At 45.3% G+C, this 17449-nt stretch overlaps 1 pseudogene across 9 annotated transcripts in view; it reads right to left on the bottom strand.

Annotated features, from left to right (window-relative positions):
* LOC149744030 (UDP-N-acetylglucosamine--peptide N-acetylglucosaminyltransferase 110 kDa subunit pseudogene) overlaps window positions 1-9727 on the bottom strand; it is a 47237-nt pseudogene extending 37510 nt beyond the window's left edge. The window contains exons 1-4 of one of the 9 annotated variants that reach the window (XR_016391555.1): window positions 9600-9727; window positions 5021-5102; window positions 2969-3059; window positions 486-547 (exon numbers count right to left, since the gene is read on the bottom strand). The product of XR_016391555.1 is annotated as a UDP-N-acetylglucosamine--peptide N-acetylglucosaminyltransferase 110 kDa subunit pseudogene, transcript variant X6 (transcript). The other 8 variants (XR_016391556.1, XR_016391552.1, XR_016391554.1 and 5 more) reach the window with 8 other exon arrangements.
* Window positions 9728-17449: the final 7722 nt, after the last annotated feature.

The following is a 17449-nucleotide window of genomic DNA, read 5'->3' as shown; positions in this document are numbered from 1 at the left end:
GCTGAGTGAATGAATGAGTGAACTGGTGTCATAAAACAGGCTTATTTCAGGGAAATTCCATTCAACAGGCTGGCATTCCTTCCTACCCATCTTAACTGTTAAGCTTGCCATCAGACAAAAATTTAATTATAAAACGTTAGAGCTGAGGAAATTTTAGAAACTATCTACTCTCCAGAGGTATACAACTTTAATTTAGTGATAAAAATCACTAGAAGTGATTTAGGAGTCTATCACACCTGAGTCCAAATTCCACATCTACCATATTTTTGTGAGCAAATAACCACTTCTGGGGCTCTGTTCCATGTATGCATTATGGGATATCATAATAATACATACATTAATTGTATGACTATCAGGGGATGAAATGACACAATCCATTTGCCATGCCATGGTCGGCTAAGTAATTGGCACCAAGTAAGCACTCAAGACATTAGCCAAAATTAATAGCAGAGAGATGAAAACAAAACTCTGGGACTGATGCCTACCTTAGTGGCCCCAGTGGTCATAATGACTTTCTTCCATTCAGCCTGCTCTCTTCTCTCTAAGACTAAGGAAGAGAAGATGAACAAATTAGGAATAACAATTTGAAAATGGTTTTATACTCCCTGAATGAGTGCAATTATAATAAAATGATTCATGAGTTCTGCAGAAATATGATGAGACTTTAGATCTTTATGTTAGTTCTCTACAAAACCAATTTATGGCCCTAAGATGTACCTTCCCACCCAGCCCCATCCTTACCAGGATCAAATATCATTGTAAATGGAAAAGTCAACAACACATAATCAACAAGCTAAGTTACAAGCCAGTGAAGTCTTGAAGCTTTGAAAGAGAAAATTCAGATTTATCATTATATGTAAAAATAAGATGATATGAAGAACTCAATCTAAAAAATATTACCTGGAGATCTATAATTCTACAATAGTGCTATAAAAAGTAAAGAGCTAGAAATCTATTTAGATGGTTTTCCTTATAAGAAAGCACTTTCTGTATAACTTTTAATGTACTATTGATGAGAACAATTCAACAAAATTCAAATAAATACCTGCAGATGTCCTACAAGAAGAAAAGAACAGAGTTAGATGTGACAGGGGATAACTGGACTTCAGGATGAGTAAGACCCTATACTTGACCTCAATAAATTAACATGAAATACAGTGGATGAGTCATGTACAGAATGTCAGAATTCTAAAAGGCCAAGCTAAGTACCAAAAGGAACATGTGGGGACTCTTAAGAAGGAAATAAAATATTGGTTAGTTGATTACAAAAAGGCAGAAGGGAGTAGGTTCCCTTTGGCTGCTCTTTGAAGAGGTCACTTCCTTTCCCCCCTAGTCCTGAGGCTAGGGTGGCATGGGCAATAGAGGAATGTGGGGACTGAGAATCATTTCTACTCTCACCAGAGTGGCTGGAAGCAGATTTTCTTACCAGGATGTAGTAGTATGCTAATATTTAAGGGTTCTTGAGGTCAGAGAGAAGGGTTTGAATACTCCGGCTCCATCTCTTGCTGTGGGTCAACTTTCTTACCTTTCCAACACCTCGGCGTCTTTATCTGAAAATTGGGGATGATGATAATGTCTCCCACCTGAGTGTGAGAACTACATGATATAGTGCATACGCAGGGCTAAATTTGGTGCCTGGCAAACAGAAGGTGCTCAGTACGGCAGGCGAGTGTAGTGACAATAAAGGCAAAGATGACGGGGGTAGTGCCGGTGTTGCTTCTGCCCCCAGAACAGGCTCTGACTGGGAGAGAGTTAAAGCACCTTTGGGTTCATGGGGGTTTATATATAAGCAACGGTTGATCAATGTGAGCTGGTTGTCCAAATGATTATGTGCAATCTAAGAAAAAAATGGGCCTCGGATCTGCTCAGCTACTTAATAATATTAGCAGCGGTAGTAGTCAAAGAAGCTAATTTTATAACGTGTTTATATGCCAAACAACGTGCTGAACGTTTTAAAAGGATTTACTCACTTACTACAACGAGGCTATACGCTAGGTCCTGATAATGTTATTCGTCTCTTTCAGATGTTGACTGAGCCTCAGAGGGGTTACAAAAGCACCTAAGATCCCGTTGTCAGTACATGACGGAAATGAGTTCAAATCCAGCCTGTCTGACTTGTTCTTAATCACTAAGGTATGAAATTAAGCATGTTGCCCTTTGCCTGATTCTCCTTCTGAGGCCTGAATATTTCACTTAGCTCTCTGAGTGCAGAAGAGAGAAAATTCTCTCTCCTTGACCCAACTTGGCATCAATATCCAACTCCCCTTCTCAAAATGGGCTGCTTCAACGAGCAGCAATGAATGCCGGGTCGTGGACCAGTCACCTTGATGACTAAGAGTCAGACACTAGGGAAAGAAAATGCTCTGTGACAAACCTACCCCTGTACAGAAACAAGACAGAAATGGGGGGACAGGGCAGAAGATAATGGAATAAGGCATAGGAAAAATAGCACCTGGCATCGTGACAGTAATAATAATAATAGTAGTAGTAGTAGTAATAGTAATAATAATAGACTTTACTATGCTCTAGGCATTGTATTAAGTGCTTGGTGTACGTGACTTCATTTTAACATTGAAAACAAGTCTATGAGGATGAAATATTATTAACATCATTTTATAGGCAGGAGTATTGAGGTTCAGGTAATCAGGTAAATTGCCCAAGCTCATATGGTTAGCAAGTGGAAAGCAGAGATTTGAACCAGCACCTACACTCCTAACCATTATGCTATAACCATTATGCTGAAGACATAAGAATTCCAATGGTCTTTCCCCATAACCCACTACTGCACTCCAGACCTAAACAGTCCAAAATCAAGAGAGAGCAAGCTTGGAGTTGCCACTCTTCAGTGAGTGTCAATCATTTCAAAACAGTGTATTTGCTAACAAGATGCAGTTCCTGTGATAATCTTCTCAACCAGCTATCAAGAAACAGGAAGCAAAGATTCAAGTAACAGCATGTTCCTACTTACGAGGAAGATGGGACAGCATAGTTGACACTGGGCTTAACTGTTCTGGGAAACGTGGTCCCAGTAGGCATACACGCTGGTACATTTTCCCCACCTACCAAATACAAAAGAAGTATTTCATTTCCATGTTGCTCTTCCAAGTTCCACCTCATTCGTGCCTGTCATTCATCCTCTGGCCTCTTCCTGTCTCCATTTCTGTACAGAAAGGTGCTGAGTCTCTGCTCTCGGATATGAAAAGGGTGTGTTAGGAGAGGGAGCCATGGTACCTCAATGTCTTTTTTTTTCATCTTAATTCTATTATGCCAACTCCACTGAACTTAATTAGAGTAAATACAGAATTACACAATTACCCTCTGTTCTATTCTTCAGATGTTATATTTTGATAAAATTTATGACATGCTGCTCTCCCGTTGAACACCAGATGAACACTAGAAATGGATGTGTGTTGACATAAAATCTGTTATAATTTCAACTAAAGTATAGCTTACAAAATGATAGTGTTAACATAAAATTATAGATGTGTAGAGACAACGTGGTCATGCATTTTTTAGTATAAGTACATGCTTAGACCAATATCTGTTAGCGCAATGAAGATGGAAGAGAATTTTGGTTAAGCCACAAAGGCTGTTTAAGGACTTGCAGATAGCTAAGGGGAACTCAAAGACCAGTAAGATAGTATTTCCCCTGCCATGTTTTCAATTGCAAAGTGAAGGGAAGATGTGAAAGTAAGTACCCCTATGGAAATGACAAGACAAGTACCTTTTTTTCCTTGAATACCAGGGTAAATGCTTAAATTCTAATGTATATCAGTGATGCAAATTTTCAACTGAGTTTGATAAATCATAAAATAATAATTATACATATATGTATATAAAACTGCATGGAACTAGACAGTTCAGAATTACTTCTAATTAAAGAGGTACCCTATGACAACTAACTTAAACCTTACAAAATATGGTTCCAAGTACCCTATCAGAGTGAAAAGTAGGAGACTGAAAGGTTTATTGTAAATGTTTGTAGTCATGGTGTCTTAACTAAAACTACTCTGTCACAAATACTATTAAAATAATTGTGACATTTTATTCACTTTTACTGCAAACAACAAAACAAACTATAGGTATTTTTTCATTTCAGGTAATTATTTTAGCTAACAGTTACTAAATGTTTTGAGAAAGCAGAGTGCTAACTGCATGACTTCATTTTATCTTTAAAATAGCGCTTCCATGTCATTATTCTTAATATTTCCATTGTATTAAAGTGTATCTCTAGTTCAGACCTTTCTTCAGAACTGCAGACTTGTGTATCCAACTGTGTACTCAGCATCTCTACTTGGACGTCACGAAAACATCTCAAATCTTACACCTCCAAAACTGGTCTTTAATCCACCAAACACGCTCTACCCCAAACTTTTTCCATCTTAGGTGACAGTAACCACACCTTTCCAGTTCCCCAGGCCCTAAATCTCGAATTCACCCTTGACCCCCTCTTCCTTTCCATTCTTGCATTCAATCTACCACGAAATGCTGTCACAACCTTCCCAATGTGCCACTTCTGAGAACTACCAGCCGCTAGCAGCCTGGTGCAGGCCACCAACATAGACCTCGAGGATCCTGTCGTCGCCTCCCGAGATTCTCCCTGACTCCACTCTCTCCCCACTTCCTCAAGACCACAGATAGAGTTATGCTTTTCAAACAAGAGACAGTTCATGCCACACCTCGGCTAAAATCCTGCCCCTGGCTGCCTACATTTAGAGTAAAAGACACAATGCATGTGATGGCCTCCCAGGACTTACCCAATCCATCCCATCACATATCCGACCTCCAGCCCTCCTGCTGTCTCTTCCTCCCCACTGACTAAGTCAGCCAGGGTGGCCTCCTTGATATTCCTCCAAGCTGCCCGGCATATTTCTGCCTTAGAGTTTTGGGACTGGTTATTCTTGCTCCCAGGGAGTGGTCTCCCCATCATACATTCTGACAACGCCCTCACTTCAAGTCTTTGCTCAAATGTCAACTTATAAAATCCACCCTGACTACCCTATTTAAAATCAGAACCTACCTGTACACTCCTCCAGCACTCCCAACCCAAGCCTCTTCAGTGAGCTTCACATCCTTTTCCTTATCCCGTAGTGCCCATCAACCTGTGACAAAGCATAGAATTTATTTATAACATCCGTTTCCACACGAGAGTGTAAGGAGGGAGAAAGCATGCAAGAAGGAGCACGCAGGCAAAGGCTCTTGTCTAATCTGTTCATTGATACGTCCAAGCATAGAGAACAGGAAGATGCTTGATAAACAGTCCTGAAAAAGATACAGATGAGGAAACTAGTAGTAAAGCTCAGAAAGTTTCAGAAACTTCCTCAAGGTTCTAGAGCTAGAAGAGGGTCACAGTAGAATTCACACTTGGGGATGTCTAACTTCAAATCTCTTAGCCTCTCTGCTATCTTTTTTTCTTTTTTTTCTTCTTTGCGGTACGCGGGCCTCTCACTGTTGCAGCCTCTCCCGTTGCGGAGCACAGGCTCCGGACGCGCAGGCTCAGCAGCCATGGCTCACGGGCCCAGCCGCTCCGCAGCATGTGGGATCTTCCAGGATCGGGTCACGAACTCTCAACCACTGCGCCACCAGGGAAGCCCCTCTCTGCTATCTTAAGTCCATGAAATTCAGGATTTGTTTTAATCAGTGCCATGGAATTCTCACTCCACTGAATAGGATCACTAAAGTGTTCTCTGTCTAGATTTATATATATATTTTCCATTTAAACAAAGGAAACAGAAGAGGGGAATTCATCATGCGTTATTGCGGTAGTTTTACAGCAATTTTAGCAATAATGACATTTAAGTAATAGTGATATTTAATGATAGCATAATAATAATAAAATAATAGCTCTTAAATGTATTGAAGATGAATCGCATGCTAAACTCGGTGCTAAAATATTTCCATGTATATTTTGTGCAAAATCCTTATGAATATTCTATCAGATGAGCTTTATGTGTAACTCCACCAGGCATACTTCTCTTATTCCGCTTTCAAAGATAAGGAAATTGATGAGAAGTGTGGTAACCGTTTGATCAAGATGAGACTGGTAATAAGTTGTGCGTATGAATTTAAATTCAGGTCTAACTCCAGAATTTGATTCTCAATCCATACATGAAAATTCTGATAATTCCTTTGATAAGGGTATGTTCTCTCCTGGAAAACATCCCCCATTATGTCTGCCTGTGCTCATACCTTCAGAACACAGTCAAGTTTGAAACATGATAAAAATGTTTAAATACTGTGCTTTAATAAATGGAAATATCTTCATCTAAACAATAACACAAAAAGGCAGGCTGAGCCCTTTGAAGTGGCTTCGTTGCTATCTTCCATCCAGAACAAGAGAAGGAATCAACAGCTGCAGAGTAAAGAAAGCATGAAACCCAGAGATGGAGGATTCTGTAAATGACCAATTACAAGACTATTAAGCCACACTTTCACAGCAAGAGGCAAAATATTCCATTAAACTGAAAATTCTTCTACCCCTCACTCCAAGGCCCACACAAACATTAATGCTGCATTTATTAGGATGTATTTCCTGTGCTCTATCAACTTGACTTTCAGCAACTGTATTAATACAGTCCTTTCGCTTTGCACATATATCTGAATGATGGATTCCATTACTGGAGTTTTGTAGGAAGAGTGGAGTGAATGAAGTAAAGTTTGGGAAGAGCCATCATAACCCATAATGATGGGCACTGAATCAGGACAAGAAGAAACCTCTCTTCTCATTTATTTGAATGAAAATTCTACTATATATTTATTGCCTCTGTACAGGGCCATCTGTTGAATAATGGAAAACAAGCATCTTTCATTTGGAGGTAGGATTTGTGTGCTCAAGTTTCGATGGGCCTGCAGAATTAATCTTGTTTTAGAAATGAAATAAAATGTAATTTCTTACTGTAAGTAGATGTGGTTAAGCAACTGGCAACTTTGATGTCTTTAAATCACTGCAGTTTCAGGGTAGGCAAATCTACAATTATTTCAAGCACTTCTTTATTGGTGCAACAACTGAGCAGTGTACATAGTGGTCAACAACCTGGGCATTGTCAGACGACTCTAAGTTTGAATCTAGACTTTGCCACTCACCAGCTATGTGACTTTCAGCTATGAGAATCACTTTCTTCAGCGTTACAGTGTGGATTATTATATGCCCTTTGCAGAACTACTGTAAGAACTAAATGCATATGGGCACAGTGGCTCATAGTAAGGGCTCAAATTAGTACTGTGGTCACTACTAGTAGTATTGAAAAGAAATTAGAACTTCTATTCTCATAAAGTGGGATATGTGTCCCTTTATCATTGTAATTTCATATCATTTTACTTTTGACCTTATAATTTAATAGCTTAATCCAAGAAACATTCAGCAGTACATATAACTGAAAGAAGATTACTGTCAAACATGAAATACTGTAGTATCAAGTGTGCTGGCACAATACTCTGCTCAGATAATTAACCTGTAAAAATATGTTATTGTCTTCTTTTTAATTGAGCACATTGAACATATATATTTACTGTGCCAATTGGCGAAAGATCCATTAATTAATCAGTCTAACTATATGTTGCATAAACGTCTTCTAAACATAATCGTATATGTATTTTATTTGTTGGGAAAATGTGTTTGAGATTGTTCTTTTCTGCCTATTTAAAGTAAAAGAGGGTGAGAAGTAGAGTTAGGCTTAATGTACTTTGTACTCCATTATGCCATGAAAATGCTTCTGTGCCCTGGAGACAACAACAAAAGATTTGCTTTAATGACAAGAATCAAGTATGTTCTAAAGCTTCCAGGTAGGAGGCATACAGGTTGCAGTTTATATCAGAAGTCTTTGCTCTCTCTCTCAACTGCGTCTAGATGGGAAAGATGTGGTCACAAATGCTTCAAGGTGATATAGTAAATGTTGGAAAAGAGGCGGGTAGGAGGCAGAGTTTTGAATATCTCAAACCTGAGCTGGAAGGATTTTATTTAAAGAAAATAGCGGATATGATTTTTCACTTAAGGAATGCCAGTCAGCAAATCTGACATTAATGTAGGAAATTAGCTCTTTTAGCTATGATGCTTTCAAATGCACATGGCTGAAAACAAATTCAAAATAGTCAAAGGAAATTTAAAAACAAAAACCAAACAACAACAACAACCTCAACAAACAAGTACTAGAAATTCAGGGATGCAGCCATATTCAGATACAGTTGGATCTGGAAGTTCCAGAGTATCAGCAGGGTTCCAGCTCTCTCTCAGTCGCTCAGCCCTGCTTACCTCTGCAAGACTTTGTTTTACAGAAAGTCTCTTCTGGTGCTGGATGGTCACTGGGAGTCCCAGAGTCATATCTCCCCAGCTTAGAAATTCCAGAGAGAAAAGACAATTCTTCCATTTTGCTCTGAGAGAAAAGTCCTGGGGAGGAGTCTGATAGACTTAGCCGAGGTCAGATGCCTACCCATGAGCCAATCACCTGCTTTACTGGAGTTCAGTCCCTGGGCGACTCATCCCCGGGGCCCGTGAGGAGGCAGGATGGCATTATCTGGCAGTTCTCCAAGAAAAGCCTGCTGTTTTTGTAAGATGAAAGGGGAGAGGACATGGATAATGAAACCTGTATCTGCTTCTGTAAAATCCACAGAATCTTACTCCCTGCCCTGTGTCGATGACCATGCAGTAAGCTGACCCAGGAGGTCATTTTTCCCACAACAGTCTTTATATATATGACTAAGGAACACACTGGTAAAAGAATATGGGAGAAAGTCTGAGTATGACAAGTCAGCTAGACTGATATTAACTAAAAAAGCTGTGTGAAAATATCCTTAAAAAGTTGCCCCCAACTCACTCAAAGTCCAAAGTTGGAGCTGGAAATACAATGTCATGGAGTTTGGATAAGAACAGGTTTTCTCCAAGCTGAACTATGACACAGAGATTAGAGACTTCTAGAAACTATACTTTTTCAAAGAAAAAACATCACATGAGAAAAATGAGGCCTAGAAAAATTAAATGACTTAAGCTAATTAATGGCAGGACTGAGACTAGAGTATACTTTGTGTAATTGGCTATGGTCTTTTGTTGTTGTTGTTGTTATCACTTCAGAACGAAAACTTAAAGAAAGGAAACACAACCAAAACTCAGTGGTTGGAAAAGAGATGGATGTGAACGCCCACTTGTTTCTTACGTATAAAGTTACCCCTCGCAGTGTTTTGGAAGAGAAAACGCTGCCTCTTCCCAACGTTGGTTACAAACGCAAAGATTCCAAAGACAAGACACGTGCTTTGCAAACAAAGTAACTAGAACCAGCTCAGGCTTCCCCGCGCCGGGTCCTACGTTCCACGGTCAGAACCACCAACTGTATCCCCCCGGGTAACAAGGTGATTCAGAAAAGCTGGCGCCTTCAGAGAAGGGAGAAAACTTAGCCGGGAAGAGAGTCAGGAGGAAACTTGCTCAGCTTCTTGCTGGGGTCTGAAAGGATCCCAATAGAGTCCTTAAACCCCTCAGGTTTCCCCAATCAAGCACCCTCGCCTCCAACCTGGGCCACCCCAGATCTGACTATCAGACGACAGAAGTCTGCGGACGCACGGAGAGCTGACCACCCCACGAGAGGGACCTACGCGCCGCCGCGCCCACTCACCCGCCGCTCCCCGGGAGACGGGAGACCAGCCCGGGGTCCAAGTCCTGGGCGTGGCCGACTCGCCCCTCTCCGGGCCCGGCTCCAGCTCACCTCGGCGCGGCCCGCCTGGGCGCCGCCATCTTGACCACAAAGGGGGCCTCGCGCCGGAGGCCCCTGAGCGGGCGCCCTGAGCGGAGCCGGAGCGCCGGGGAGGCCCAGGTCGGCGCCCTACGTACCCCGCGCGCTCGCGCCCCGTCCACGAGCGACGAGAGTCCCGCACGCAGCGCCCGACCCAGGCTTCCGCGGAACCGGCGCCCCTCGCAGCCCGCACCGCGGCTCAGGCGGCGCCGAGGGCGGCCCGGGCGGAAGAGCGGGCGCGGGGCACGCGCTCGGTAACCTGGCAACGCGGAGCAACCAGGCGTCTCTGGCGAACCCCAGCCATCCACCGCGAGGAAGCACGGACCCCGCACCCGCCGCCCAGCCCTCGCCGCCACTCGGTCGCTCCGCCCGCCGCTGCCCGCTCGGTATGGTCTTTTAAATCCATGATACAACGTCTATATGTAACAAATCTGTTAAACCCTAAATGTTTATGATATTCAAGTAATCCAGTATCTGAATTATTCTTGAAGATAAAACATCCAAAGACTTCTTAATTGTATGGGTATACATACGTAAAATACACGTGGAGGTAACTTCAAATATAGTATGTGCCTGTCTCTATTCCTTCCCTCTCCGCTCTTTTAAAAAATGCCCCTTTAAAAATTGCCCACTCACCATCTGTTAGGTAAATTTGCTGAAACACAGTAAATGTGGAGACAGAAATTGTTATAGAGACTATTCCAAATGGCACTGACACCTGTATTTATGAAGTTTTTAAAAGGGTAAGTTAGAGTTGTTTTTTTTTTTTTTAATCCCACTATAGTTAACACCACATCATCCTAGGTGCCCAGTTCTATCCAATTACATAAGATGGAGAAAGAGAGAGAGAGAGAGAGAGAGAGAGGAGAAAGAGAAAGAAGAAAGGAAGAAAACCAAGTACTTATGTATAAAATGTTGCTCCCAAAGTTTGAGATTATACTCAAGCATCAATGAACAGAAGGAAAACACTTACAAATTTACAAATGTATTTCATTTATGGTATGAGGGACACAGGTTTAGATTTGCAACACGCTCCCACAAGGGTCAAATTGACCACTTTTTTCTATCTAGTTGCTCTTGAGAGAACAAAACAATTGAAACAGATGCCATTCAATTCCAAGTCTATAGCTTAGACCATGTCACTGCACATGAAATATTGTTCATTCAGAGTCAGCACATAGCAAGAGTAATTTATACTCTCAGAGTGTTTGCTCTCAAGTCAATAGCAGAGAAGCCTTGAATAAAAACGTTCCCATTACTTTCCATTGTAATATATCTTACTTATAGCCCATGAAACAGTGGTCAGAGGAGATTTATTCTTTGGACACCATATTATATAATCTCTCCACTTTAAGCCATCCCCCACTCGGCGATTATTTTTTAAATATGTTACTCGTAGTCAATATTAATTTACATTTAATCTTTCTTAGCATTAGGAGAGTATTATTTAGTACAGGCTCAGAAACAAATCTCCCGAAATTCCTCCCTGATGCTCCCTTCAGGCTGAAAATGCATTGCAGGGTGGCTGCAGTGACTTAATTCTAGTTGGCAGAGCCCTGGCCACACACTAATTTCATTAGCCTCAAACTCCTGGATTTGAAAGATCCACTGAATATGATTCCTGTCCTCTGACACGTCACTCACTAACCAATTCAGTGTGCATACAGAGGAGAGAAAGGACTTGCTCAGCTCTGGCCCACCGGCAGGCAGATGAGAATTCCCAGTCAGAGACACTGTTGACATCTGAGTGGTCATTCTTGCCCGGGTCCTCACTTTCAGGAAGGAACCTCAATCCAGGCTTCGCTGGCAGCTGCAGCTTGTTACATCCATTACTAGCTCCTTGTTCCTTCCTGCTCCCCAGTGCTTAGCATCCCCCATTTCAGTCACTAAGTCTTCCTTCCCCCAGCCTAGAAGCTTACCTCACCATAAATTTTTATCTCAAATGATAGGTTTGGCACATTCCCCACAGCAACCCACAGGGACTGGGGAAAAGAAAACTCAAATCTCTGGAGAGCTAAGAATTCAACCATTTAGAGGAGTTTCTTTTATACAGGACAGTCTTCATTGAGCTGAACCCTGCAATCCCAGAGAAGATTCACCTACCCGTTCTTTTCCTCTTTCCCTAAAGTGACTGTGTCTTTGAACAATGGGTCTGTGTTCCACTATTCTCTCTATTCGTTTGGCAGGTTTACAGAGGCTGGGAAACTGGGGACTGGACTTACATGCCAGGAGCTTCTAAGATCACACGCAAAAATAAGGCTACTGGAAGAGATTGTTGGAATCTATCTCTGTATATTTGAACATGGGCAGTGGTCAACCAGGATGCTCACACCAAGCTTATATCCAGCTTGCAGCACAAGCTACAAGTTGGTGCATCCCTCCTACTACCAGCCTCTTCTCAATAAATGCAGGTGAAAACTGGGGGCTCTTTTCCCTCAGCTGTTCAATCCAACATGAATAGCTGCAATTTGCAAATTAGAGGAAAATAACAGTGTTTTCTCTGAATGGTTTTGGTCCCAACGCACACTGCTAATGCTGGCATTCAGTTCCTTTCCTTCCCAGCCCAGGGAATGGGGGAACTAAGCATAAGGCAAGCATTCTCTTTTCTTGCAAGTGCCTCAGATCCACACACCAGAGAAGGAATCAGCTCCCCCTGGAATCTTTTTCAGCAAACACAATCCTTCAGCCTAGTCTGCAAGCTCTCTCTTGACTTTAAGATTTCACTCTTTTTTCGACAGGCAGGCCCATCTGCAAGCTCCCAAGCTCCAAGTGAAGGCACCAAAATAATTTTTAAAATGTCAAACAGCAAATGTGCCTTCAACCCCCAGAGCTCCAGTAAAAATACTGTGAGTTGCCCCTGTGGTTCTCAGGTGACCTCTGGCCTCATCCTCCCTGCAGCGCTGCCTCCTCAGGTTCTCTAGTTTAAGCTCAGAGGTAAAGGAAGTGCTTCTGGGTTTTGCTTACAACAACCCAGGCTCTTCCTGAAAGCATTACCTCAAAGTGAAGGCTGCCCAGAAGCACTTTTGACCTTGCAAACATCTAGAGGTGGCATACTCAACAGGTGCTAGGGATGCTCAGAGGCTCAGAGGGGCCATACCAGGCTGCAGCTTTAGACAGGCACCCCTCCTTCTGGCACAAACACAAACTTCATACCCCTGGGTGCTGATGTAGTGACAGCTTGAATCTCACAAGGAGTCCCCTCCAGAAACCCAACATGCTTCAGGAAAGGCACTTGAGAGGGAGCCAACTTTTTAGCTATGGGGAGCACAAGGGTCAGCCAGAACATCTGGAGAAGGGGCTGAGCTTGTGTCCTACCAGGCAGGGAGAGAGCTGTGCATTAGGAAAGGATCACTTCAAGACAGAGATGAACAAAAAACTTGGAGATAGAGGTAGAGAAGGAAAAGAGAGGCAGAAATTGAAAGGGAGAACATAAAAACAGAGAGACAAAAAAAAAAAAAGCAGGGAGAAAGAGGCACAAGGAGAGAGACACACAGGAAGAAAGACAGAGAAACAAGAGAACCCATAGTCACGCAGACCCTGAAACTCAATTTCTTCATCCAGAAGCCATCCATCTATAGCCAGGGCGGCACAGGAGCCGTGGGGCCGAGGCTGCGGGAGCAGGCGGTGAGAGAGCACTGCAGCACCGCCCACCGCTCAGGGGGCCCGATCCGCCGTCCTCGCATCTTCCGCCGTTGCCCGCCTGCACCCGGAGCTAGAGGACCGCCCGGCCTTGCTCAGCGCACCCTACTGCCTCCCTCCAGGCGCCTTCTTGTCTGGCTCTGAGAATCGTCCTCAAAATCCAGGACTGGGGTTGGGGGCTGCGTTAGGGAGGTCGTGGGAAAGGATGGGCACAGGGTGGGTGCAGAAAAAGCGACTGTGTTTCGCAGTTAGCATGAGCTCACCTCCGGGCTCTGAGCTGGCAGGAGTAGAAAGCTGATCGCCCGGCTCCTGCCAGTGGCCGGATCGCAAAGGCAGTTTAGACGGTGCAAACAACTGCCCAGAGCAAATCACCTGGGGGCACGTCTGCAGGTGGCTTCTCCCCGCTTGAGGACAGTCCCCACGCCTTCCGCCCCATGCCCTCGCAGAGACAGGTTACAGGTCGGGAAATCCAACCCGAGCGAAATGGGCAATTCACGTCCAAACGTAGGTGAAGACCTAGGCTTCGGTTTAAGAACGGCCTCCCTAAGCTCTTCTCGAAATTGTTCAAGGGAGCTGCAGCTTGTCGGGCGGCTTGGGGCAGGGAAGCTGGGGAGTTGAGACATGCCTAGTTTCTAGGCGTCTTCTCATCTTTCATATTCCTTGCGCCTAAGTGGCTCTCACAGGAGCCCGGCACTTTTACAAGCCTGTTTTGGAACCATATATCACTCGAATGCAAGCCCATTTAAATCATCGCCTTGTTTTTCGGAGACTGTTTCTTGTCAATGGGGCCATAAATCCAGAATGTCAAGCCGGATGGAGTGGAGCGCGGACAGGGGAGAGATGGAAGGGAAATGAATCAAGCAGGGAAAGTACCTCCTCGGGTGAGGTGGGAGGGATTCGGCAGGATCTCCAGGGTGGAAATGAGCGAAGGCTGACCAGACCCCGCACCCCTGGAGTCCAGGCCAGTCTTCAGGATAAAGAGCGCGGGGAGCTACGGCGCGCTCTGCCCCGGAGGGAGCGCCCCCCCTACCTGGAAAAGCCTCAGGATGTTGGCTACCATGATGGAGACCAAACTCCCCGAAGCCCCAATCACTCCAACTACTTTCTCGGGCTTGACGAAAACCGGAGGCTCGCCGTTGGTGCAGCGCACTTCGGAGGTGTCCTTCTGGATGAGCGCCTGGACGAAAGTGAGCGACTGTTCGAGCGTATAAGTGTCCCTGGAACAAGTGTCCAGGATCCGCGCTCCCAGCGTCACGTTGGGCAGCAGGTTGGGATCGCTGTTGATCTGGTCCAGGGCGTAGAGCATCGCTTCCAGCCTGTGGATCCCGTTCTCCCTCTTGATGTCGCCGCAGGGCACTCCGCTGGGACCCTTCGCGTGCACCGGGAACAGCCCCCCGAGGGTGACGTCCCCCTCGATCCGAATGGAGTGCGGGGCGTACATCTCCTGGCCGCGCGCCGCCGCCGCCAGCGCGCACAGAAGCACCTCCAGCACGCAGCAGGGAAACTTCATCAAAGTCAGGGCGCGGAGCAGCTTCCCCAGCTGGATCATGCTGCTCCCGCGGCTGCGGTGGTGGCGGCGGCACTCGAGGGGACGGTGGCGGGCTCGCCGGAGTCCTGGCGCCTTGGGGTGAGCTCCTCCGGGGAAGCCCAGGGTCTCCTGCGGGCGAGGAGGGTAGGGGCGCCCGGGAAAGGGCAGCCGGCGAGGGTGGGGGGTCCCGCGGCGCCTGCCAGCTTGGGGCGCCGTGCGCTCTTGGGTTCCCCGGCCAGCGCGCCTCGCTCGAGCTCGCGCTCGGTGGCTTGCAGCTCGAGCTCTCCAACAGCCCAGCACTGGGGAGAGAGCGAGGATGGCTATCGCTTTAAAGGCGCTTTCGACTCCCTCTCCTCCTCCGCCCACTCCCTCCCACCCTCGCTCGCTCTCAGGCTCTCCCCACCCTTCCCAGCGCCCACCCTCCCTACGGTTTTGCATCATCACGCAGGGAGGGGCTGCGTGCTGAGGTAAGGGGGGAGGGAATGGGTGGGCGGCTGTGGGGGGGAGTACCTCCTATTGGGAGTTTCGAGGTCCCCAGGGAATCTGAGGATTGCAGGTCGCAGGCGAAGGCTGAGCTCTTGTTTCGGTCTCACTGTAGAAGCCGCTCGCTCGCCCGCCTGCACCCACACGCACATTCTAGGCACAGGGTGGCATCAGCCCCCGACAGGGCGGTTCTAGCTGGGCTGGCTGACTGCTTCCAACCCTGAGGTCCGGAGCCGGGGCTGTCAGCGCCGGGAGAATGCGAGGTAGTCGGTGATGCCGCCAAGCATGAAGGGTAGTAGGGAGACCCCAGTCTCTACTGCTAATTCGTCTGTGCCAGTTTTTCCTAAGAAAAACACACATACACACAGGAGCCTGATTTATGACCTAAAGAACCTTTACGCAGAGACTTCTCCGGGGCCAGGCACTGGGCTAGCCTGTAGGGAAAGACGCCAACAAGAAATGCTGGGAATGGAAATGCATCTTTGGTCTTCAGGGGTTACTGTGGCCGGAGCCCGATGAAGTAACCCTGGTCTCCAGTAAATCTGTGCCGGATTCGCTCCTTTTCTTCCTTTCATCGCAAGAGATGGAACAACTGAGAACTCTGCAGAGCGCACTTTCTTCTCTGGCGCTGACAGGTGTAAGGCTCCCTCCTACCCATTTCCAGAGATGCTTTTGGGCTGATGTCAGGTTTCCTCGGGCAGGAAATAGCAAGAAAGAGGTGACAGTAGGAGGAGCAGACAGAAATCTCCCCATCGATCCAGTGATCCAGTGATCCATTCTTTTTTTTTTTTTTTCTGGCTGAAGATTTGGGGGGTTTGGGGAGTGGAATCAGGATGCCAGAGCAGGTTGTAGTGCAGTTAGGAAGCTGTTTTTCAAAGGTGTCCCCTCCTGCAGGTCCAGCCCAAACTTGGCCCATTAAAGCAACAAGTGGCCCTAGTTCCTACACAAGGAAGGGCAATGTATCTGCCCTTGGTGCCCACGTGTACTGCTTATGGTGGTCTCTACTCTTGCTGAGCCTTTCTGTTGGAGTGCAACGAAACTGTCTTATACATAATTGAGGGCGCAGAGAAAACCAAAACAAGACTATACTTTCTGTTGTAATGTTAGTGCACTAAAGAAAAATGTCCTTGCACATAAACAAAACAACACACACACACACACACCTAAAAAGTCAGAAGCTGGGAAGTTGGTTGTCTCTTCCACCAACCACCTGTATGACCTTGGCACTTCTGTTCCTGTGCCTGAATTTTACTTTGCCCATCTGTAAAATGATGAAATTGAATTGAATGTTTTACAGGTTAACTTTTAACTTTCAAATCCTCTGTTGAAATAGGCCATGCACCTTTGGCCATGGTGTTCTTTTTAGACCAATATCCTTTGTTGCTTTATGTGTAGGGCACCCATTTTTTGATACCCAAACAACACTTCAAACATTTCCTGGTACAGAGGATTTTAGTTTTTTTCTTGTTGACCACTCATTTATCTTCCTTCTAGGGAGAGTCCAGTCCATCATTTTCTTTTCAGACATGCCCCTCCTCCAGGTTTCAATGCTTAAGGTTTGAGGAGGAAAAAAACCTTCTGGCTACAGTGTTCAAGGAAGGGAATAGAGGCTAACAAGAGTTATGCAGGGCTAATCCCTGGACTTCTGCTGGAGTAACGAGGTTGATGACATAGGGTTACCACTGTCCAATAGACAATCCGTGCCAGAGTTAAAAGAAAAAGGAGCCTCCTTCCTCTAAATGCTTTATGTATATCTTTTGGACAATGTTACACTATTTGATTTTGTAAAAACATACCATTTTACTGCCATCTTCAAGAAAAGTGATGTAAAACCTATGCGAAGCTACCCCTGTATACAATGTGATCATCCATCACTCATAGATGTGATGCCCTGCTATATAAGTGCACACCTTGTGCAACCTTATGCTGTGATGCGCCCGCCCCTTCCAGCCAGCCCTGGAGCTGCGAGCGTATAAGACCGCAGCTGTGCCAGAAGCTCCCACATAAACAGGGAAATATTTGAATCCCATAATGAGAGATACCAGAGAGGAGAAAAGGCAGAGAGAAGAAGGGGTGGGGAAGA

This window comes from Delphinapterus leucas, unplaced genomic scaffold, assembly GCF_059928025.1.
Source record: "Delphinapterus leucas isolate spDelLeu-1000000601 "Yukka" unplaced genomic scaffold, BTC_Dleu_Yukka2 spDelLeu_asBTCV2_sq25, whole genome shotgun sequence".
Taxonomy (NCBI): Eukaryota; Metazoa; Chordata; class Mammalia; order Artiodactyla; family Monodontidae; genus Delphinapterus; species Delphinapterus leucas.
The sequence above is the reverse complement of the archived record's forward strand: the minus strand, read 5'-3'. Positions and strand labels throughout refer to the sequence as shown.